The sequence below is a fragment of the Dama dama genome, chromosome 1 (assembly GCF_033118175.1).
Source record: "Dama dama isolate Ldn47 chromosome 1, ASM3311817v1, whole genome shotgun sequence".
NCBI lineage: Eukaryota > Metazoa > Chordata > Mammalia > Artiodactyla > Cervidae > Dama > Dama dama.
In genome coordinates, this window is record NC_083681.1 from 84,523,630 (window position 1) to 84,547,930 (window position 24,301).

The 24,301-nt window shown below is 49.4% G+C and overlaps 1 pseudogene; it reads right to left on the reverse strand.

The window, feature by feature from the left end:
* Positions 1-30: 30 nt before the first annotated feature.
* Positions 31-23,614, reverse strand: LOC133041726 (histone-lysine N-methyltransferase PRDM9-like; annotated as a pseudogene).
* Positions 23,615-24,301: the final 687 nt, after the last annotated feature.

Here is a 24,301-nt window from a genome sequence, read left to right on the forward strand (position 1 = left end):
GAGGACGTGAGATCGCCAGGTACACTGAGGTCACGCAGGTGGTGGGGAGGCCGTTTCAGATGGTGGTCTGTGCTGAGAAGGACACAGGACTCGGGGAGGCAGGGGATGACGGGCGGCGAGTCCAGAGAGGCGCCTTCTTGGAGGAGGGGGGATGCTCAGACAGAACTGCATCTGGGCCCGGAGCTCCAGCAGGGCTGGCCGGTGGCTGAGGGGGACAAGGCCGGGGCCCGGTCACAGGAGCGGTGCATCTGGCCTCTGGTAGAGTTTCTGCTCCCCAAGGACTGGGGTTATTGTCTGTCTCCTCACGGCTGTCCCGTGCCTGGAACACGACCTGGCCAGAGGCAGGTGCTAAGCAAATATCTGTGAATGAGTGGACGGTCCGAGTGTGGAGATGCGGAGGACAGGCGGCGTCAGGCTGCAGAGTGGGGGTTAAGTAGATTAGGAGGCCGAGCCGGGAGAGAGGCATACAGGGTTTCTGAGTCCGGACTCCCAGCCCCCTTGGGCTCAGCTCCACCCAAGCCCGTCTGTTCCCCATACCCTCTGTTTTCTACGGCACATTCCACCTGGCCTTCACTCACCTGCGTGTCCTGCCCTGCATGACTTAAAAGTAGCTCCAAGTCTGTTCTTACCACCTCCTACCACCTTTATGCTTAAGCTGGGGGTTCCCAACGGCACCCCCTCAGATGGGGACCCTTCCCTGCCCGTGGACGGTTGCTCCTTGTCTGTTCCATGGACTTTGCTCTCTGCAGTTGTCTGCCTGTTCGGGTGTCTGCCTGACCCAGGGCCGGGACTGTTCATGGGTCGGTGTGTCCCCGCTGAGTCTAGCAATCCGCCAGGCTGAGTCCTGCTGGCCTGCATCGTGACACTGCCATTTACTGGTGACACAGGGCCCACCCTGGAGCACCGCTGACCACGTGTTCACTGGTCTCAGCTGGACCTCGCTGTTGGGCCGGGAGCCAGATGGTCAGTGCTGCTGGTGCCTGTGCGCATGGCTGCCATCACAAGCCTTCTCCTTGGGGCTCAGTGGCTGAGCCGTCAGGGCGTGTGCAGAACGCGCTGCAGACCGGCACAGGGGGCCAGCGCTGGGCCTCAGCCAGAGAGCGGAGGCACGGACGTGGGTCCTGCCCTCCATGAGGACACTTTCCGGCCTCCTGGGCTCTGTTTTGTCCGACCTTCGAGGAACGGGCGGAGCTGCTGCGCTCATCCTGGCCCACCCGCTCCAGAGCTGCCCTCACAGACCTCCCCTGCACTGGGGTCTGACCAGTACATTCCTGGTCCCAGCACCAAGCCAGGGCGTCCCGGGGCCCCTCAGTTAAGGGGTCAGGGGAAGCAGAGCCACTTTGTTTTGAGCTGGAGGGGGAGTCGTGTGGGTAGAGTTCTCATTTCCTCCAGCGACTCTTGTGACTTACGGCGCCCAGGGCTCCCAGCCAGCCTGTGGGCCGCCGTGGGACCCTGTCTCCTGTCGGCCCCTCTTCTGACTGCTTGGTCCATGTTCTGACTGCACGGGACTTGGTGCTCCTGGGTTGAGTGTCTATTGTAATTGGCTAGGGTCTGTTTTTTTTTTTTTTTTTTTTTTAATCAGTATTTTTTTTTTTTTCTTTGAATTATTGCTGGCTTACAATGTGTTAATTTCTGCTGCGCAGCTCAGGGATACACTTATACAGATATATACATTCTTTTTAAAAGTATTATTATGTAGTTTATCATTGGATACTGAATATTGTTCTCTGCTATGCAGCAGGGCCTTCTTTATCCATTCTACTTATAAAAGCTACATCTGCTGACCCCAGCCTCCCACTCTGGTCCTCCACCGCCCCCTCCTCCTCGGAGAGCGCCAGTCTGTTCCCTCTGTCCCTGAGTCCATTTCTGTTTCATGTGTGTGTGTGCTCAGGTGTTCAGTTGTGTCTGACTCTTTGTGACCCCATGGACTGTAGCCCACCAGGCTCTTCTGTCCATGGGATTCTCCAGGCAAGAATTCACCGCTGGGTGAGTGCAGGCTCGTGGTCACTCTGACCTGTGTCAGACCTCTCAGAGGCTGTCCTCTGGGTGAGTGCAGGCTCGTGGTCACTCTGGTCTGTCACAGACCTCTCAAAGGCCATCCACTGGGTGAGTGCAGGCTTGTGGTCACTCTGACTTGTCACAGACCTCTCAGAGGCCATCCACTGGGTGAGTGCAGGCTCATGGGAACTCTGGTCTGTCACAGGCCTCTCAGAGGCTGTCGGCCGTGTGAGTGCAGGCTTGTAGTCACTATGGCCTGTCACAGACCTCTCAAAAGCCATCCGCTGGGTGAGTGCAGTCTCGTGGTCACTCTGGTCAGTCACAGACCTGTCAGAGGCCATCCGCTGGTTAAGTGCAGGCTCATGGTCACTCTGGTCTGTCACCGACCTCTCAGAGGCCATCCGCTGTGTGAGTGCAGGCTCGTGGTCACTCTGGCCTGTCACAGACCTCTCAGAGGCCATCCGCTAGGTGAGTGCAGCCTTGAGGTCACTCTGGCCTCTCACAGACCTCTCAGAGGCTGTCCTCTGGGTGAGTGCAGGCTCGTGGTCACTCTGGTCTGTCTCAGACCTGTCAGAGGCCATCCGCTGGGTGAGTGCAGGCTTGTGGTCACTCTGGTCTGTCACTGACCTGTCAGAGGCCATCCACTGGGTGAGTGCCTGCTTGTGGTCACCCTGGTCTCTTCCAGACCTATATCAGAGGCCATCCACTGGGTGAGTGCAGGCTTGTGGTCACTCTGGTCTGTCACAGACCTCTCAGAGGCTGTCTGATGTGAGTACAGGCTCATGGTTGCTTTAGTCTGTCACTGACCTCTCAGAAGCCATCTGCAGGGTGAATGTGGGCTCCTGGTCACTCTGGTGCACAGTTTCCACAGGGCTGTCGAGAGGCACTGTATGGCTGCCCCATCTGGGGGCCACTTATTGCACTCTTGCTGCCCCCAAGCTATGTCTGGAGAAGGCTAATCCCAATGAGAAGCTACTTTCAGACTTCAGCTCACATCCCAGGAACTAGTCTTCCAGCCTAAGCAGGTCACTCGGGGTTTCCTGTGTTAGTGCTCACAGCTTACAATCCCTGGAGAGTGGGCCGGATCTGGGGGCACATGTCCTCTGCTGCTAAAAGTGACATTAGACTGTGCTCCCAGGGATGGACCACAAGGGGCGATGGGAGAACGTCTGCCCTACCTGCTTGGAGGCACTGTGCCCCCAGCCCCTGCCTTCTCCCCATTCAGGTATGGAATGTGGGAGAGCAGGAGGGGGAACCTGGGTCCCCAGTGAGACCCTCTCAGCAAAGCTGGGCCTCGGTCAGGCTTGGAGGGTGTGACTGAGACTTTGCTGGACAGGACGCCACATTTAGAGGGCCTTCTGCAGTGTAGGTTTCAGGGCTAGACAGCAGCTAAGTGCAGAGCATGGTGGCTGATCTGACGGCTGTAGATCCTGCAGGGTGAACGCTGAGGCCTGAACGTTGGAATGTTGTCTGGAGTCACGGGACCTGCTTGCTGTCTCTGCTGAAATGATCTCAATGAGGACCCAGGTTCCCCCTTTTACTCTCTAGAAGCTATCAAACTGAAGCCACTTCTCATGGTGAGCTCTGAGGAACCTCAGGAAAGAGAAGAATACCTGCTTTCCAGCAGCCATCAGACTGTAGCCACTCCCCACTGTGATCCCCGAGGAAACTCAGGAAGCAGAAGTCAGGATGCTGGTCCCAGGTGGTAAGGTGTGTATCAAAGGGGATGATTTCAGTGAGATGGCTGGTGCATCTCCCCACACATAGAAAAGTGCTAAGTTCCTTAACTTTAGATGCTACCCCCTGGTTTTGAAGTCCTAAAATATTTTTACTGTATAAAACAACTCTCAACACCTGTATTATAATATTATTATGTCTATACACATGAAGTAAAGACTTTCCAAAGAACAACAAAGACAAATCTCAATGTTCAGCACACTGGCACCAGTGGTGGGCACTCCCCAAAAGATGCCACTAGTGGGGCAATTAGAACACTCATCACCCGTTTTCCCATAAGATTGTGAAATGGATGCTGTCACTGGGAATTGTTACAGGGAAGAACAAAATCTGACTCCATGTTGAATGTTTTACTTTAACCTTTGCTTCCTGTTGGTCTGTTTGCTACAGGGATGCTGTCCATACATAATGGCCTACCTCAGCAAACCCCACCCCTCTGCCTCTGTCCAGGACCTGTCCACCTGTGGATGGGTACAGGAGGGAGAAAGTAACACATCTCCTTCAGAGGCTGGCCATTCCAGGAGATATTTGCCAGATAAATGGCCTTTTTACTTTATTTCCTCACTTTCCAGCTTTGTGTTCTATGAAAGACACTGGCATCCAGACCCTGATAAGATAGTTGCTTCAAGATATCAGTCTGCTATCTTCTCAGTCTGCCAGCTTTCCAAGAAAAGTCATCTTCCTTGCTCAGCACCTCACTTCTGATTTATCACCCTGTTGTGAGGCGTGCAGAGCGAGCTTGGACTTGGTAACAATCCCACATGCATTGCAGTCAAAAAATCAAAACATAAAATGGAAGCAATATTGTAACAAATTCAATAAAGACACTGAAAATGGACAATATAAAAAGATCTGAAGCCAAAAACCAGAAGGAACTCAGTGGTTGTCTGAAATATTTAGAAAGCAGTTAGAACCCCTCTTGCCCGTACCCCATGAAGCCACACTGGACAGTTAGGCCCTGTCCATTCAGGACACCCTCTCCAGACCCCAGCTGGAGGTGCTCTGCCCCCAATGCCCTCCTGGGTCTCAGGAGTAGAAGAAACACAACCTAGGGGGTCTCCTCTGTGGTCCAGGGGAGCGTCACACCAGCCACCCTGTCTCACTGCCCATAATAAATAAGGAGGGTTGTCAGCACCTGGGCAAGTGATGCTGTGGGCACCTGGACTGCCTCGTCCTTGTGAGATTTGGTGTGAAGACAACACAGAAGGAGAACCAGCCAAGAGGGATCCAGGGAGCAGTGAACCCCTCTTCACAGGGACCCTGTGAGACGCAAGACTCGCTCTGCCCACCCTGTTCTGACTATTGGGAACTGGCCTGTGTCATTCTCTGGGCAGGAGGTGGGAAGGACAACCCGGTCTCTCTTCCACCTCCTGAGACCCAGGTGAGCCCTGGGGGCACCAGCACCTCCATCCGGGGTCCAGAGAGGGTGTCCTGAACGCACAGGGCCTAACCGGTCAGTGAGGCCGGCCCTCGTCCACAGTGCACTGCCCTGCTGCAGCGTCTCGGGTTCCCTGGCATCCAGCTCCCCCATCGCCAACCCCAGCTTGGTGTCTTGGGAGCCCCTCACTTGCGGACACCCAGCAGGTGAAAGCTGCATGCCCAGCGAGAAGGAGGAGAAGCTGGTGAGGCAGGGGTCCAGCATGGAGTGTCCAAGTCCCCTCTGCTCCCCCAGGAACACCCAGCCCCGCCTGCCGTGGCCTTGCTCCTCTTCAGTATGTGTCTTTGTGGTTGATGTTGCCAAACACCTTCCTCTGGAAGAGAAGGCTCCATGACCATGGATGGGGTGGAGGTGAGGACGTGCTGTATCCCTAAACCCAGAGAGCTTCAGAACTAACTCCCCTGAGCCCTGAACGCACTGCCTGTTACATCTGTACCAACCGAGGCCGAGATCCAGGCGGATTCTCTGGGGAAACACTTTTCTGTCCAACAAGAGAGGACTTGTTAACCCACAGCTGAACCCCGAGACGTGGGACGTGCTGTAACTGTGGATGCTGCGGGGAAGGTGTTTGAGAGGCTTCTTCCCGGGCGGCTCCCCGAGGCTCCTGGAGTTACTGGGCCCAGAGGGGGAGCACTGGCCCTTCTCTCCTCACTGCAGGCCAGACGGTGCCCCCAACCACACAGCCCTGCTCCTCCACCTCTCTGAGTTCAACAGAAACCCCCCAGTCACGAGGCAAAAGCGCAGTCTTCTTGGTGAGCAGAGCAGAGGCTGGTGGGAAGGGGGGTGGAGGCTGAAAGCTTCTTTGTAGAAGAAAAACACGGACGTGTGTTCCCGTGTGTGGTGGCCGCATGCTGCAGTAACTGATGTTCCCCACACATTTATGGGTGGGTTTTAGTTTCTGTATTTTCTAAATTTCTTTTTTTTTTTTTTTAACAGCTGCATATTATGAGAAAATTTTTGCAATCAACCATGAGCACTTGAAAAATAAGCTCTTATTTTTTTTCCGTTCCCTAAAATGTCGCAGTTTTTTATGGTGACAGATGAACCGCCTCTTACTTTTAAGTATTCATTTAATTGGCTGCGCTGGGTCTTAGCTGTGTCATGCAGGGCCTTCAGTTGCAGCATGTGGGAAATAGTGCCCCGACCAGGGGTTGAACATGGCCCCCTGTGTTGGGAGCTCAGAGTCCTAGCCTCTGGATCATCAGAGAATGCTGCGATCTCCTACTTAAAGCAAGGTTATTTATATATTTTCGGCTTGCTGGGTCTTCGCTGCTGGGTGGGCTTGTCTCTGCTGTCGGGCATGTGGGCTGCTCTCTCGTTTCTGCGCAGAACTTCTCCCTGTGGCGGCTGCTCTGGTTGGGAAGCAGAGACTCTAGGCTCTTGGGCTGCAGTCGTTGTGAACGGACTTAGTTGCTCCACGGCACGTGGGGTCTTCCCAGATCAGGGACTGAACCCGTGTCTCCTGCATTGGCAGGTGGATTCTTAACCACAGCACCACCAAGGGAGTCATTCCCCTCCCTGCTTCCTGCCAACATCTCATTTTAAAAAAAGGCTATAAATAATCTGTTTAGTAAGTTTTCAGGATTCTGAGCTCTGAGGTCAGCGTCTGGGTGTCATTCTCCCAAAGGCATCTTGGCTTCAGATACTGGCTGGGCTCATGAGTCCAGTAAGCAGGGCAGGTCTGGTGGCTGAAGACAGGCTTGGCCTCTGGAGCTCTGCCCTCACCGACTCACCCAGGGTCCCCGAGCCCCGGCAGCCAAGCAGAGCCGCCCACAGGTGGGGCTGGTACAGCCCTGGGGCCGCTGTGGTCAGGGTGGAGCGTGCGGTGGAGGCAGCTGGCTGTCCGTCCCATGACTGCTGGTGTCCTGTGTGACCGTGCAGGGCAGTGACGGTGTCAGGTGGGGCCTGGCTGCTGTCCTGGGGACAGGATGGGACCTCAGAGCGCTCGCATCCCCACTCCACATCTCCCAGCTCCGCTTCAGATCATGGCTTGTGTCTGCTGGCAGCTCCCTGGGCTGGGAGGCTGTGTAACGCATCAACCCCCTTGCTCAAGGTCAGCTGAGACCCCCAGCTCTGGGGTCACACACCATCTGTGCCACCATCCAGGTCATCCCCCTTCTGTGAGGGAGGGCCTGTGTGGGGCTGGGGGTGATGGGGGATTTGGGAGTGTTGTGGGCTGGCCCCAAGAGTCAGGTTTTTGAGGGGAGGAGAGCGGAGGGGAGGGAGAAGCTTTGACCTGTTCAGCCGTCCAGGGGATTTCAGGCCCAGCTCTGGTGGGAGGTGCAGCTGAGAAGCCCCTGCAGGTTTCTGGATCCCACCGTTTTTCAGTTGAAGCCCCTCTGACTACACCACCCCTAACTCTCACTCCCGTGGCCCCGGACTGAAGCCACAGAAGATGGGGAGTTTATGTGGATTCGCTTCCTGTAGGGAAACCAAGCCACAGCCAACGCATTCCTTTAAGAAAGCATAGAAACCGGAAAATAATAGTGGGTGGTTATTACTGACGCGGTTCATGTAGAGATGCTTCACAAGCCTGGCACATGGAGGGAACTGAGGGCCGTTGCCCCGAGTCCTGGACTTCGCACCCTCCGCCCCCCGCCCCGTGGCCCACTCTCCCCTTGGTGTCTTCTGGTGGCCGGGTGGACTTCAGCCTCCGGAACCCCTTCTGGAAGGATCAGGCCAGGGCAGAGGTCATTCACAGAGGGGAGGGTGTGGTCGACCTTAAGAACCCCATGGCCCCACTCTGTGTCGGAGCTCAGTTCCGGGTCTGAGCAAGCGTGGCTTCCTGGTACTGTCCCCACCCTCACTCACCCAGGGTGGGGGGCTTTGTGCCCACCTTGTCCCCTCGTGCAGCCTGGTCACCCCGGGACCCGTGATGTGTGTGCATTTGCTCTGTGCACAGCGCACCCCGGGGCCCATCAGACTTCACTCATGACAGGGAAGTGTAAGGATGAACTACTCCATGGTTAAGAATCTCAAGGTCGCGACAGCGTTGCCCAGAGCGCACGGGCACAGGTACGAGGCCCATGCAGAGAAGCCGCGGTGTGGGCTTCAAGGACCCTCCGTGTGGGGGTGGGATGGGGGCGGACAGGGATTTCCTGCAAACGCGGTTCCAGGCTCTGTTCTCGGCAGGGGTATAACTGTGGGCACTGCCTGTCTGTGGAGGGGCCCTAGGGCTGCCCAGCTCAACAGGAACGGCAGGGGTGGGAAGGGAGGTCGGCCTCCCTTAGCACCCCTAACCTCACACCCCCTCATCAGGGCAGCCCAGTGCCTCAACGGCCCCTTCCTCGTCTAGCTCTGAAGACCTGGAAGGTGTGGGGGCTGGAGGACATGCAGAAAACAAAATTCTGTAAAGCAATTATCCTTCTATTAAAAAATAAACAAGATTAAAGAAAAAACACAAAGGAAAGCAAAGGTGTGGCTTGCGTTCTCAGCCAGCCTCTGCCAGATTCTGCCTGTGCTTACGCATCAGATCAAAATGCTGGTGCTCCCACCCTGTATCACAGATGAGAATAGAGACAGAGAGAGGTTGAGCATCTTGCCCCAGCTCACACAGCTGCTGGGGGCAGGGCTGAGAACTGGACCCCTGTGGTCGCATCTGGAGTCCAGATGCTGTGATGACCCTGAGGGGGCGGCAGAGACCAGATGGCCCATGCTGAGACAGGCGCTTGCAAACACACACATGTGCACATGGCCTTCACCTTTGCGGCTACAGAAGTCAGAGGGAACCAGAGGGCCACTAGGAGAGGCCAAAGGAGAGTCGGGGTCTATAAGGAGGAGAGGCCCCACTTCCCAGGAGGCCAGGGAATTCCCTTCCCTGGTGAGTCTGACTCCACTCTGCATTCTTCTCCCTGGACCCAGGAACTGACTGTCCAGTGACCTAACTGATTTGGCTCCAGAATTATGCCTTCCCAGGGGTTCAGCTACGACTGGACTCCACTGCTGTCAGTGATAAGAGGGGAATGAGTACATAGTCTGGGCTTCAGATTTGTTTGGAGACAAAATTTATTAGAAGAGGAGACATAAAAAACCACGAAGGCAATTGGCATGAACATCTCCAGAACACTTAAGAAACCCTCTGCTGTTTATCTGCCTCCTCTCCTGTCACCAAAGTGGAAGGTCTATTTAACAAGTAATTCTGTGCTTATCACTCTCTTTCTTTAAATTATTTATCATATATTTATTTATTCAGCTGTGCTGTGTCTTAGTTGCAGCCTGTGGGAGCTAGTTCCCCAATCAGGTATTGAACGTGGGTCTCTGCATTGGAGTCTTGGCAACTGGACCACCTGGGAAGTCTCTCCTCATACTCCTGGGGACAGTAACGGGTCACAGACCTCCTCTGAGGCCCCCTTAGAGCTGAGGCATGGGGTGGCTGCAGTAATCCTCCTGAGGCTAAGGTGTGGTTTGTTGGTCTTGACTCACTCACACTCCCCACAAACATAGGGCTACTCCACTGTGTGTGTCCTCTGGTGTCTGATGAGGACGGACTTCCAATGGAAGCTTCGCCCATACTCCCTGCAAACATAGGGCTTCTCCCCTGTGTGTGTCGTCTGGTGGGTGATGAGGGCGGACTTGTGACTGAAGCTTCTCCCACACTCCCCGCAAACATAGGGCTTCTCCCCTGTGTGCGTTCTCTTGTGTGAGATGAGATGAGCCTTCTGAATGAAGCTTCGTCCACACTCCCCGCAAACATAGGGCTTCTCCCCTGTGTGTGTTCTCTGGTGTCTGATGAGGGCTGACTTCTGACTGAAGCTTCGCCCACACTGCCTGCAAACATAAGGCTTCTCCCCTGTGTGTGTCCTCTGGTGTCTGATGAAATCTGACTTCTGACTGAAGCTTCGCCCACACTCCCCGCAAATATAGGGCTTCTCCCCTGTGTGTGTCCTCTCGTGTGTGCTGAGACTTGACCTGTCCTTCGAGCCTTGCCCGCACTCTCTGTACGTGACCCTCATAATCCCTGAGACCCCTGCCCCAGTGAGCAATGTGCCTGTGTCCTCTGGATTCAGTTTCTGGCTTGTGCTGGGCTCGTCTTTCATTCTCTCATGCACCCCAGAACCCCCCATTTGTCCTCCGGTTGAGTAGGAAGAGGCCCTTGAAATTCTCTTCAGCCTTACACTTTTCAGCAACGGTTGGGGCCTGGCCTTGGTCTTGTGACCCTCAGGTTTGTCGCTCGGGCTGTGTGGATCTGAATATTGCTGATTTTGATTGCCTGGGCAGGGATCCTCTGGTTGGAGGAGGTCTCTTTCAGATGGTCTCAGGAGGGTCTGAGAGGGGTGACTGCGTTGGGTGTTTTGGCTGAGGAATTTCTGACTGGAGAAGGCCAGAGACCAGGAGCCACATGGGTGGATCTTGGGCTTCGGTTCTGCTGAAAGAGGAAGCTTTTGCTCAGGTAGCTGGTTTGCCGTGGTCAGGCCTGCCTCACTAATTATCTAAGTGTTGACAGTGCACGACTTGTCTCCCATCGGGTGTCTGTTTGTAGTCCACGTTTCCACTCCACTCTTATTCTCTACATCTACAGAAATCCAGGAAGTTGGTATCAGGGGCCTTTTCTCCATATCACCCAGATAGGGACCTTCCAGCAGCATCAGAGGCAGCATCTCTCCTGATAGAGGTGGATCTGTAGGGACTTTCCTTGCGTGTAAGTATCTGAAAAGTCATGTCACAGTGGCCACAGGTATTTACCCTACTGAGGGATAAGACTTGATGCCTTAGATGAAATCTCCTGAGAGGCTCCCTGTGAGGAGAAAGGGTCTATTAAGTTAGGGGCGCCTGGCCTGGAGCTCTCTGCATATGGGAGGCAGCACAGGGGGTGGTTAGTTCAGGTGTGAGTAAATCTGACTTTGTGGCTCCTTGTTCAAAGAGCAGCCTTTGTGCCGATCTCTGCAGGAAGTGGGTTTGAGACTGGATGAGACCGAGCGGCCCAGGTCCCACTGACTACAGGTCTCTGGCTCCTGCTGCCCAAACAGGTTCACAAATTGCTACTGTCTCAGTTACCCATAAATCATAAAATAAAAGCATATCCTTTCTCAAGCCTCACCAGTACTCATACCTCATTTATTTCATTCAGGCTTAGTCCATTTAACGTGCACTAGGAAGCCCTATTTAAAAATACATCTCCAGCCAGACTCTTCACATCCTCACTCGAAAGCATCTTCAGCCAGCCCACTCTCCCCTCATGAACTGACCTCTGAGGGGGCTCCCCGCTGATGTCTCGTCCCCAAAATGAACCAAAGCATCGTCTTAGCACAGAGAACATGCTGCTTGCAGCAGAAAGCCGCGCGGTTGTTCTGTGTCACCCAGGAGGACCCCTAGGGCCTGCATGTGGACACAGGCCCTCAGGCTTCCGTGTCATATCCAGCCTCCTTCTCGTCCTCTGTGCTTCCTCCCATGACCCCTGTTATGGTCTCTCTTCCCGGCCCTGGATCTGAGGCACTGGCTGCTCTCCTGTCTGGAATCCTTACCCACGGGTGTTATCTGTGCACAGACCCTGCCCCACCGTCCTGCACTACACCCCACCCTCTGCTCACGCTGACCCGAGGCACGTTCCCTGCGCTGGTTTTCCTCAGAGCACCAGCCCCTGTCTGGTGTGAAGCCCCTGCTGCCCCAGGGCAGTGGTTCTGTCTGTTTCGGTGCGTGGAGCCCTGTCTGGCACAGAGGATGAACTCACATGACAACAGACTGGAACAGTAACTGAATGCACATCACTGTACATGTGTCGCTGAGAAATGGGAGGAAATGAGGAAGAAATAGGTAAAGGGCCGAGAGCTCATAGGTGCTAGAAATGTTGCTTTTTGCTTCTCAGCCTTTCTGCAGAAGGTGATGTTACACATTTTTTTGCATGAAATATTAAAAATTAGAACTAGCATTTTTAATATAAAAATTTTTCTAACAATCATATGAAAAGAATCAAATTCTGAGGCATTTTAATTGCAACTCTACTGACTTTACACTGGATTGTCCTCTGCTTCGAAATCGGACCACGGAGGCTCCCAGGATGGGGTGGGGTGCTGGAAGAGGGCTGACACTCACCTCTCCCGGCCGTGAGCTCACTCTTCCCCCTGCTGTTCCGTTTGATGCCAAGGTCCTGACCATACTCGTCCCCGTACCAGACCAGCAGCTCACAGCCCGGCCTGACCACCTGGCAGGTTCGGTAGAACATCTGCCCGTGATACTGGAAGGCCACCAGGTTGTGCTCCTCATCGTCCCGGGCACAGTTCACATACCTGGGGTCGAGGCCGGGAAGGGAAAGAAACCTCAGGTGATGAGTGTCCTCCACTCTCCGACCATGCCCAGCTCCTTGCCTTCCGCCTCTGAGGCCGCCCCTCATGTGGCCCTTCTGTTCACACCTTCGACCAGGCCATGTGAATTCCCATGCTTTTCTCTCCTTACCTAATTAGCCATTTTCCGGAGCCCAGTTCCAGACTCATCTCCACCTGGACTGTCCTTGAGGCTGGTGACCTCCAGCTCCTCTAAACTCTGAATTAAGTTCTCTTTCATCCACAGGACTTGGTGCTCCTTGGCTAACACGCAGCCCTCAGCACTCACCCCAGCCTGCCTTCTCTCCCGAGGCTTTCTCCCATCTCCCCATGTGTATACAGAGTCCTATTCGCTTCCCCACCCCCTCCCACAGAAACTTGGAGAGAGCTCTGATATAGCTTGAGACATGGAACAGTAATACTGTGTTCACTGTCTGCCTGCCCTGATGAAAGGGAGGCCCTCAGAGAATGGCCCCACTCAGGGCCATCCTGCCTCCCATTCCTTCTGAGGCCTCAGGGCCCACTTCTCACTGGAACCAAGCCTGAAGAGGTTGTTGCCCACATAGAGTCAAGGTCTCCTGTATTAGGTTTTCCTGGCGCTGTGTAGTTACTCAAAGATAGGAAAAATAAGGTTACTGTTCCTAAAATCAATTGGCTAATGTCTGTTTGCAGTATTTTCTCCAATAGGACATGGGTTGTGTGATCTGCTTCAGTAACGAAGTTCATTGTCTAAACCGAAACATAAAGTGCGTGGTAAGTGTCCATTAAGTGAGTTAAAGTGTCCCTGGTGAATCTAGACTCCTCAAGTTGTTTTCAAGTCCACCAGTTTTTTTCAGCATATAGACTTGTATCTTGACGGCACATGCCATATTTTTATTTCCTTCTTTCTAGTGTCTTTTGAAATGAAAGAGCATGATATGGAGGGAAAAGAGGAAGGAAGATGTGAAAGCTGTTGAGGGAGCCGGGTTGAGAAGGAAAGGCGCGTGGGATGGAGGGAGTCTCAATGTCTACACACTGCAGACTCACTGCACTCACCTCATCCAGTTGGCCCAAGACGTGTCCTTTCCATCCACATACTCGTAGCAGTTCCTCCCTTTGGTGATCTGAGTGTCAGAGAAAGAGTTACAAGCTTTCCTCTTTCTTTTATTTGTTTTTTGGTAGGAAGATATAGAAGAGCTATTTCCTTCTGTAGTCATTGGTGCTTTCCAGCCTGCATGGATTCACCTGCCAGTCGGACCCCACGGTAAGCCCGTTACTCATCATTCCAAGTCTGAGTCTCTTGGTTAATTGAAGGCAAGGGCTCCACAAGGGAGGAGTCACTTCAGTGTGTCTGTATACTGTGTTCCCACCTCTCCTCTGACCTTTAGATAGAAGTCCTGTGAGTGTGTACCATGGTGTTCCCACCTCTCCTCTGACATTTAGATGGAGGTCCTGAGTGTCTGTACACTGTGGTCCCACCTCTCCTCTGACTTTTCGATAGAGGTCCTGAGTGTCTGTACACTGTGGTCCCACCTCTCCTCTGATCTTTAGATACAGGTCCTGTGTGTTTCTACACTGTGGTCCCACCTCTCCTCTGATCTTTAGATAGAGGTCCTGAGTGTCGATACACTGTGGTCTCACCTCTCCTCTCATCTATAGATAGAGGTCCTGAGTGTCTGTGCACTGTGGTCCCACCTCTCCCTTGATCTTTAGATAGAGGTCCTCTATCTCTGTACCCTGTGGTCCCACCTCTCCACTGACCTTTAGATAGAGGTCCTCTATCTCTGTACACTGTGGTCCCACCTCTCCTCTGACCTTTAGATAGAGGTCATGAGTGTATGTACACTGTGGTCCCACCTCTCCACTGACCTGTAGATAGAGGTCCTGAGTGTCTCTACACTGTGGTCTCACCTCTCCACTTATCTTTAGATAGAGGTCCTGTGAGTCTGTACCAAGGTGTTCCCACCTCTCCTCTGACCTTTAGATAGAGGTCCTGAATTTCTGTACACTGGTCCCACCTCTCCTCTGACCTTTAGATGGAGGTCCTGAGTGTCTCTACACTGTGGTCCCACCTCTCCTCTGACCTTTAGAGGGAAGTCCTGTGTTCACGCCCAGGACACACAGTACACAGGGCTGACTGTGGCATTGCCGACCGTGTTATCACCATCTGCGTCCTCGCATGTAGACATGAAGTACCCCCCACCACACACAAGCGGTTAGAGCCCAGAGGACAGGGAAACAGGTGCTTCTCACCAGCCAGGCCTATCCACTGTTGGCGGCCTCTTCATCGTCTGTGATCTGGCCCTCATAGGGGCCAAAGTGCAGGCCCAGCGGCAGATTGGAAGCCTCGTTCCACACTCCAAGCCCAGCGTCAGGGATGCCCGACAGTCTGATGCTCAACCCAGGGGGCAGAGTGAGGACTGAGCGATTGGCATGCCCCTTTTCCACTGCACAGTCCTTTACAAAGGTTGGGGGCCCATGGGCAGCACAGCTGTCGATGAAGAAGTTCTGACACTCCTCACAATCTGGAGGTGAGAGCAGGGATGAGAGGAGGTATCGTGATGTTGCTGGTCGTAACACCCTTCAGAAAGAACTGGGGCATTCATGGCATTTGGCCTCGACCCTGCACCCCAAATCATAGAGGAAGGGGATGGACGGGGGGCCAAACGGTGAGGTGAGGTTAGTGGACCAAGGCCTCGTAGCCCCTTCTCCGTGAGTGGGCCAGCGGGGTCACTCACAGAGGTAGTCGTCATCCTGTGGCTCGGTGACCTCTTGGTATATGTGGCCCTTTCTTTCTCGTAAACTGTACCTCTTCACTCCAGTCTCTTTTCTTCTGAGTTCTAAGATGGAAAACAGAAGCTAAGCAAGGCCGGTGGGATCTGGGGAGTTAGTCCCTGTTTTATTGGAAAGTGTGAGATCTCCTACCTGTCCAACTATGCACTTTGTTAAAACTTTCTTACATGTATTTTTCAAACTTTTACTTTTGTAGTTTTATTTTTTAATGATACATTATTTATTTCTTCTCCACGCTGCATGGCTTGTGGGATCTTAGTTCCCTGACTAGGAATGGAACCCACACCTCCTGCAGTGGAAGCATGGAGTCTTAATCACTTCACTGTGAGGCTGCCAGGGTTAATACCATGACGGGCGGCCTGGACCTAAGTTTTAGCTTCCCCCGAAATGGTAAGATTCCCTACCCCCATCAAGTAACCTGGAGCCAGCCAATCAATATGCGCCCAGTAAGAACAAAGGGAGAGCTGAAAAGCCCGCGAAAGTCTGTACGGATAGAATTGCTTTGCAAACATGTAACCAATCCGCTTAAGCCAGTTACTAACCGCTTTTGCATATCTCATAAATTTGTGTAACAAGCTTGAGCTCGGCGCTTTCTGACCCTGCACCATTGTGATGTTTGTGGCAGAAGGCCCTGGCTCGAGACAGTAATAAACTTCCCTTTTTGCGAGTTGCATTGTCTTGGAAGCCTTCTCTCTCTTCCCGCTCGGGGATTCGGACATCGGGCATAACATTCACCACCAGATAGTCCATTCTCTATACTTTGCTTCTTGTCCCTTTAACTACAGGTTCAGGAGACTGAGGCTCCACTGACCACAGATGCCCAGTTCAGTGATAGCATCCTGCACTTCCCATTAGTAGGTTTAACTTCCAAACCTTCCTACTTAGGAAATAGTTCACTGACACATCTACTCAGAAAATATATGTTAAGGGCACATGACACGTAAGGCACTGAGCAGAGGTCTGGGCATAAACACTAACAAAGCTCGGTTCCCATCATCACAGCTGGGTTTATCGAACTACTTGTAGGTGTCAGACTATTGCATTTAATGTAAGGCTTTCAAGCACTGTATGAGTTATGTATCCTTATCTTCACTTTACACATAGCAATCAGGAACTCAGAAAATGTATAAGATTTTCCCAAGGCCCCAGTGCTAACTTCATGACTCAGATCCGTCCAGCTTAAATCCCCGCCTACCCAAAGTCCATGTCACACACCTAGGTCACACTTATTAGCTTTTCTACAGGGATTAGAGGAAGTAATTAGAGGAAGTCCCCAAATTTCTCTTACCGCCTTTTTGTCTGGGGTGCTGTCCAGGGGCCCTTGCTTTTCTGTGATGGGGCACTGGTTTCTGAGCCTGCTTGGAGCCACTTGTTTTCAGCGATTTTGCTGCTCCCAGCAATTCCTTCAAACTAGATTCCTTACTTAATGGTGCCCTGGACATTCTCTTCCATGTGAGTAAAAGACAACAGGCATTTCTTTAGTTCTTTAGGACTTTATGAAGTGTTTTGACATGCATGATTTTAGTTAATACTTTGACAATTCTTGGAAATACCTGATTTGGGGGCGGGGGGGGGGGGGGGGCCTGAACACTGGAATGTAACAAAAGGACCTAGGTGGATAGTGAATCAAAACTAGAATTCATATCTTAAGGTTCTTCCCCTTCAACTTTCTGCATAAAAATGAGAACAAGGCAGGGAGAATAGCTGGAGGTCAGGGAAAGAAGAGGGTAAGTGCTCGTAGAGAGATCCAGGGGGGTTGTATTAATTAGTGGCCTTTTGATGGACAAGGAAGTATGGAAAATTACAGAGGGGACAAAACACATCTGGAAAATAAGGTGACAAAGCAGTGAGATTAAGAAGAGAAAAGACGATCGGCAGAAACACATTTAGACAATAAAGAAAATGAGATGAAAGTTGCAGGTTGCCATGTCCTAGAGACAATGTTTGGAATTAAAGTAGCTGGTCACATCAGTTCTCCTTGAACAAGGCTGTATGACTAGCTGATTCTCCTCAGTTTCCTGATCCATGAATTGGTATTCAGGCTAATTCTTAATATTATAGTGGACATGAAATTTAATAACCTTCACCAAATTATTGTGAGAGCTATTTAATACAGTAAGAACGTGAGCGTACATCCCTGGTATCAATTTATTCCCTAAACTGCATCTATATTTGAAGTCTAGCTCACAGACACTATCTTCAGCATCCTTTGACTTTTCTACTCCTAGATGAATGCTCAAATGTGGAGTCACTCATTCACAAAACATTCAGGGGCCCTCAGGGGCTTTGAGCTGGGCCTGGACTTCTGAGAATGAATGGGTGTGGGCTAGGCTCCCAAAGCTCACAACACAGGGGCAGGCTAAACACATGATTCCAAACAGGAGAGCTGCCTGGTTAGAGCTCAGAGGGGGAGCTGTTACTCCTCCTGCAAGAATGAGCATTTGAAATGATGCCCAGATGATGAGTTTCTACTCAAAAGTGGGTAATCTATGTGAAGTCCTTCTGTTATTTTCTTATTTGTTGCTTTTCAGTCATAAATCTGAGGCTTCTCAGGGTTGCGAGTTGCTTCCTCTTATTGGAGTGGGAGGCTCTGAGGTAGGGGTCCTGTCTCCTTCTTCATCTGGGACCATCCACTCTACAAACTGCCCAACATGTCCTTAAGCTTCCCTTAGTCAGATGTCTTAGCATATCCCTCCCTAGCACAGCACAAAAGGACTGAGGTTGAAAACATCTCTCAGATGAATGATATAAAGATGTATGAATAAGCTTCATAGAACCATGGAAGCTTTAATCATTTTGTAAGGGGTTTAGAGAAAGTGCTTTGGTTTAGATTGTACTACCAGTGATACTGTGATCCTGGGCATATAATCAATTTTTTTTTTTTTTTACCTCAGTTTTGTTATCTGTAATGGTGATAGCTATATACCTATTTATAGGTACTGTAGGATTGATTTAAGGTTTAAGGAAGTTTATTCACATAAAATGCTTAAAGTCTTAAATATTATGAAAAAAAATGTAACAACAGAACCGCCTACTACTGTGGTTGTTCTTACTAACTGTAAAGATGGTGATGATGTCAGACAGTGTGCTAAAGATCCAGGGCAGGAAGGCAGCCGTCTCCAGGATCTCTGTGTTTTCTCCTATTCTCACCTGTGACTGGATCCATGAGGAGGATATTTTGGCAACAGGATTTGGGAAAAACTCACCTTCTGGTGTTTACTCTGCTCCACTCTGAAGGCCATCGAAGAAGGTTTACCTAAAAAATTATGATAATCAGTGTTTTGGTTGGTAAATGTTTCCAAGCTCTGGGTATTCTAATTAAGGACACATAATTCTAAGCCAGAGAGTGACAAAGACAGTGATTACCAAACGAGGAATGGAAGATGATTTCTGTATCATCAACTCCCATGGTTCCACTGGGAGCATTACATAATTTTCTTAAAATTAAAAAAAATTATGAAACTTCTTCTGTGCCTCATCTGATGTTCATAAAGTATCTAATAAATTTAGTAGCCTTTCATGACAAAAGTACTCATCAATGTAGAAATACGAGGAAGTTACTGCAATGTAATAAATGTCATATATTGAAAGTCTACCTCTAACATCCTAGTCATCAGTGAAAAGCTGAAAACTTCTACGATCAAGAAAAAAACGCAAGGATGCCCGTTATCAACATTTCTGTTCACCATGATACTAGAACTCCTAGTCAGGGCTTTAGGTTAGAAATGGAAACAAAAGGCTTCCATTTGGAAAGAAAGAAGTAAAATTATGTCTGTTCACAGGGGCATGGTTTTATGTGCACAAAAATCTTTAAATCCACACACACAAAAATCCTGCACAGATAGTTGCATCGTACAATATCACCATTCAGATATATTTCCATGCATGAAGAATGACCATTCCACAAAGGAAAATAAGAAAACAACCCTATTTATTTTTTATTTTTTTAAAGCTATAGTCAAGAGCTAAATTAAAAAAATATATATATTTATTTTTATTTATTTGTTTGTGCCAGGTCTTTGTTGCGGCATGTGGGATCTAATTCCCTGACTAGGGACTGAACCCATGTTCTCTGCATTGGGAGTGTGGAGTCTTAGCCACTGGACAAATAATCTTATTTATAATAGCATTGAAAAGAATGAAGTAATGAGTAAGGAGATGAAAGTCTTATATGTTGAAAAATACAAAGTATTGCTGAAAGGAATCTGACATAAATAAATAGATAGGTGTCTCAAGTTTATGGATTTGGAGGCTTAATATTATTAAGCTGTTCATACTACCCAAAGCAATTTAAAGATTCAATGCAATTCCTATTAAAATCCCAATGGAATTTTTTTCAGATATAGAAAATCCATCCAACAGTTAACACGGAATCTCAGAGCACACCAAATAGGCAAAGCAATCTTAGAAAGAACAGCAAAGCTGGAGGCCTCTGATTTCAGAACATACTACAAAGGTACAGGAAGCAAAAGAGTGTAGATTTGGCAATAAATGTGTGCTCAGTTGCTCACTCTTCTTGACTTTTTGTGACCTTTTGGACTGTAACCCACCAGACTCCTCTGTCCAGGGGATTTCTCAGGCAAGAATACTGGACAGGGTTGCCATTTCCTTCTCCAGGGGATCTTCTTAACCCATGGAGTGAACCTACATCTCCTGTGTCTCCTGCACTGAAGGCAGATTCTTCACCTGCTGAGCCACTGAGGAAGCTGGCTGGCATAAAGACAGATATGTCAATCAATGGAACAGAATAGAGAGCCAGAAATAAACTCTTGGATACATGGTCTAATGATCTTCACCTAGGGTGTCAAGATAATGTGGAAAGTTTAATCCCTGTAATGAATGGTGCTGGGGAAACAAAATAACCATATACAAAATAATGAACATCTTACATCTTGAAGAAAAATCAACTCAGAATGGATGAAAGACCTAAATGCAAGACTTGATAAGACTCTTAGAAGAAAACAAGGGTGAAGCTTCAGAACACTGAATCAGCAATGATTTCTTAGATATGGTACCAAGTGCACAAGTATTAGTAACAAAGTACAAATAGACAAATGAGATTAATCTTAAAACCTCTGTGCAGCAAAGGACACTGAACAGAGTTGAAAAGGTCACCTACAGGATGGTAGAAAATATTTGTAAAATATGCATCTGATAAGGGGTTACTAAGCATACACCAGTATGAAGGCTACCTATAAGCCCCGAAGAGAACCTGATTGACCATGATGGCACCTTGATATCAAATTTCCATGCTCCAGCATTGTAAGAAAACAAATTTCTGTGGTTTAAGGAATGCAGTCTGCTTTGTTATGGCAGTCTGAGCTGACTAACAGTGAGAGAAGGAATTGAATAGACATTTCTCCAGAGAAAATACACAAATGGCCAACAAACATATGAAAAGATGCTCAATATTACTAATCAATAGGGAAACACAAATTGAAACCTGTGATGGGCAATATGTATAAGAAGACAATAGCAAGCTTGGTAAGGATATGGAGAAATTGGAACACTTATACACTATTGTTGGCAATGTAAAATGTTGCAAGCTTTCTAGAAAACAGTATGGAGTTTCCACAGAAAATTAGAACTGCTGTATGATCTAGGAATCCCATCAAAATTGTATTTCCATAAAAAGTTGAAAGCAAGTTATTGAATAAATATTTGGCACATGAATGGTCATTGCCTCATTATTTCCAATAGGCAAGATGTGTAAGCAACCTAAATGTTCATTGGTGGATAAAAGATAAAGACTATATGTAAGATATATATTATAGCTCTTATATCCACATACACACAACAGAATGTTTTGAAGCTTTAAAAAATAATTCTGTCACATGCTACATCATGGATGGGCCTTGATGATATTTTACTAAGTGAAATGAACCAATCAAAAAAGAGAAATATTGCCCGATTCCACTTCTATGAGGTATCTAAATTAATCAAATCCATGGAAACAGAAAATAAAATCGTGGTTGCCAAGGGCTGTGAGGAGGAAGGATTGGAGAATTGTTACTCAGTGGGTTAGGGCTTCAGTTATGCAAGATGTATCATTTCTACAGATTTGTTGTACATCAATGTGTATATATATCCCCTGTGGCTCAGTGGTAAAAAATCCACCTGCAACGCAGGAGATGCAACAGATGCAGGCCCAGTTCCTGGGTTGGGAAGATCACCTGGAGCAGGAGATGGCAACCCACTCCAGGATTCTTGCCTAGAGAATCCCACGGACAGAGGAGCCTGGTGGGCTACAGTCTATGGGTAGACAGAGTCAGACATGACAGCGATTAGCACTATGGCCACTAACACTAACATGCACATAGTTAGCAACAGTGTGTCATACACTCAGAAATTGGTAAAAAGGTAAATAAAGACGTGCAGGCGTATGCTGAAGCGAGGCGTATGTATTCCCTATGAAGAATCTCTCCTTATGTCAAAACCTTTGCAGACAACCAAATGTTTGCTTTTCATGTCCCTTTCACTAGTTTTAATAACCTCAGGGAACAGAGGGACTTCCCTGGTGCACAGTGGATGAGAATCTGCCTGCCAATGCAGAGGACACAGGTTTGATGGCTGGTGCAGGAAGATTCCACTTTCTGCGGGGCAGCTAAGCATGTGTGTCACAAACTACAGAGCCTGCACGTGGTCTGCAACGACAAGACACTCACCGCAACCAGAGAAAGCCCATGGACAGCAGCAAAGACCCAGTGCAGCCAAAACTAAATAAATAATTTTTAAAAATCTGGGAGAACAGAAATCCATAGATAGAGAATCATAGAATTATCTAAATTGTTTCCTCCAGTCTAGGCAGATTAACTCTTCTAAACTCTTTGAGCAGCAGAAGAGGAAGTGAGCTGCTCACTTCTATTTTATAATAAGTGTACTTCATTTTATTTACCTGATGCCATCTCTGATCAGTGAAATGTGGGAAAGATCATGGAGAATAAATAGTTCTCTCCAACCCTTTCCCAGAATCAAAATATAGAATTAGTTTAACCTTAGGGTAAGAAGATCACAGGTTTTGTTTTATATAAATACATAAATAATGTATCTTGACATAATATGTTAATCATTTCTTCTTCGAAGAGATTTAATCCAATAACCAATGAGATTAGTATTAATCGGTTTGGTGAATTTATTTCTAAGGTTTCTTTAACTGCCTTTCACTAAGAATGTTTAGCAAAAATAATTCTTTTTAAAAAGAATGATAAATTTTAGCCAAAAAACTTTTGAGAATTACACTGGAAAACCTATACATTCATCTTCATTCAGGCTAATGTCAATATTCAGCCACAAGCACTTCGGAATGCTGAAAATTATGTTTTCCCTACTACTGTTGGAGATGTAGTTGAGACCTAAGCCCAGGCTGGTTTCAGGAAGACACCTCCAAATCCTCCTGGCCTCTCACCTTGCTGCTTTGGTGTCCATTCTTCATCAGAATCCTCAGGGTCATCTACCTGGGGCTTGATGACCTGCCTGTGGTGATGCATGAAATCCGGTTGAGTGGCTCTGAAACCTGGAAAGAAGCAAAACATTTGTTCTAAGAAGGAGAAACAAAGCATAGAAGAAATGGGAAGTGTCACAAAGTCAGGGAATTAGTGGGATGGGCTGGGGGAATCTAGAATAAGGCAAGAGGTGAGCTCTGCACTGCAGGGTCAACCTCCCTTTGGTACAAAACTGTAAACATTTCCTTAGTCTCCACACAAAAGGGAACTGTGAGCAGATGAAGCTACCTAAGAGCTGTCCAAGTGAACACTGAGGGTGAAGACCTGTTTCATGTTTCCCAAGCTCACAGGCACCCAGCACTTCCTGTTACCTATAGCAATCAGTGCTTCGTAGTTTCTTTTCATATTCCTATATCGGATTTTTTCCCATTCTCCCATCTCTTCCCATTGTTCCTTGGAGAAGTATACGGAGATGTCTTTGAAAGCATCTTTGGCCTAAGGAAAATAATAGATTTCATCAGTGATTTACTAATCTAAGTCAGACCTTAGAGCTGGGCCTTCTCCTCCACCTTTTGTGCAGGGAGTAGCCTGACGCTGCAGGATGGTCTGTGTGAGACAGGGATGAAGACTTTCCTTCCCGACTGTGTCCTGCTTACCTGAACAAACGCTGAGCATTTTCCTAACTCTCCCTGGACACAGAGCAGTTGACGAAGCTAGTGTCCTGTTTTGTCCCACTCCACCCCCACCATCTCAGACAGGACCAGGCATTCCCATCCTGTGTACGGTCACAGGGAAGTTCACTCAGCTGCCCAGGCAAGCAGTCTGTGGTGCTTCAGGGACCAGCGCCATGTCCTTCTTATAGAGCTGGCTTAGAGCCCAGGTTTGCTGCCTCCACCTCTCACCGTGGGCTTCCGCTCTGTTCTCCTGGCATCTCCCTCAGTGTTCTCCTCTGGAGACCTGTTCGGCCTCATGGCCATTGGAGTCCTCAAGGCCAAGGTGCCTGTGGAAGAAGCAGGTGCTGAGATAGCCCAGACCAGTGTCCAGAGCCTGGTCTGTCTTCCTTGGGTGGAGTGTCCAGGGCAGGAAGGTGAGGGGAAAGTCAGGGTGAGGGTATTGGTGGGATAGATGGATCCTGACTAGATATGACAGATCAGCCTAATGTGAACTAGATTTGGTTTCTTTGGTTCCCCTACAATTCAGCCCCTCTGAGGGAATGCACTGGGATGGATGTGTCTGTGGGTGACGGCGGGATTCTTGAGGAGACCCGGAAACCCGTAACTGCTGGACTGGGGTCAGGCTGAAATCAGGGCTCTGTTCCAGTGCAGCAGAGGGAATGTTTCTCCAAGAATGTTTTGAGGATCTCCTCCTGGGGACTCAGAAAAATCTGGGCATTACGCAGGTTCTACGTCTAAGGGAGAAGTCGCTCGTCTTGAGGAGATTGGTCCCACAGGCTGAAGTAACTGGGGTCCTCAGACAGACGGGACTGGGGATCTTTTGGCTGAAGTAGAATGTGCAGGGTGAGAAAACTTGGGATCTTTGAGGCTGAGGAAATCGGGGGTTTCTTATTAAGGGACTTTAAGTCTCCGACAGGCAGGACAGTTAGGGTCTTGAGGAGGAAGAGTTTTAAGAGCTCACAGGAGGAGGGATACAGGGTCTCC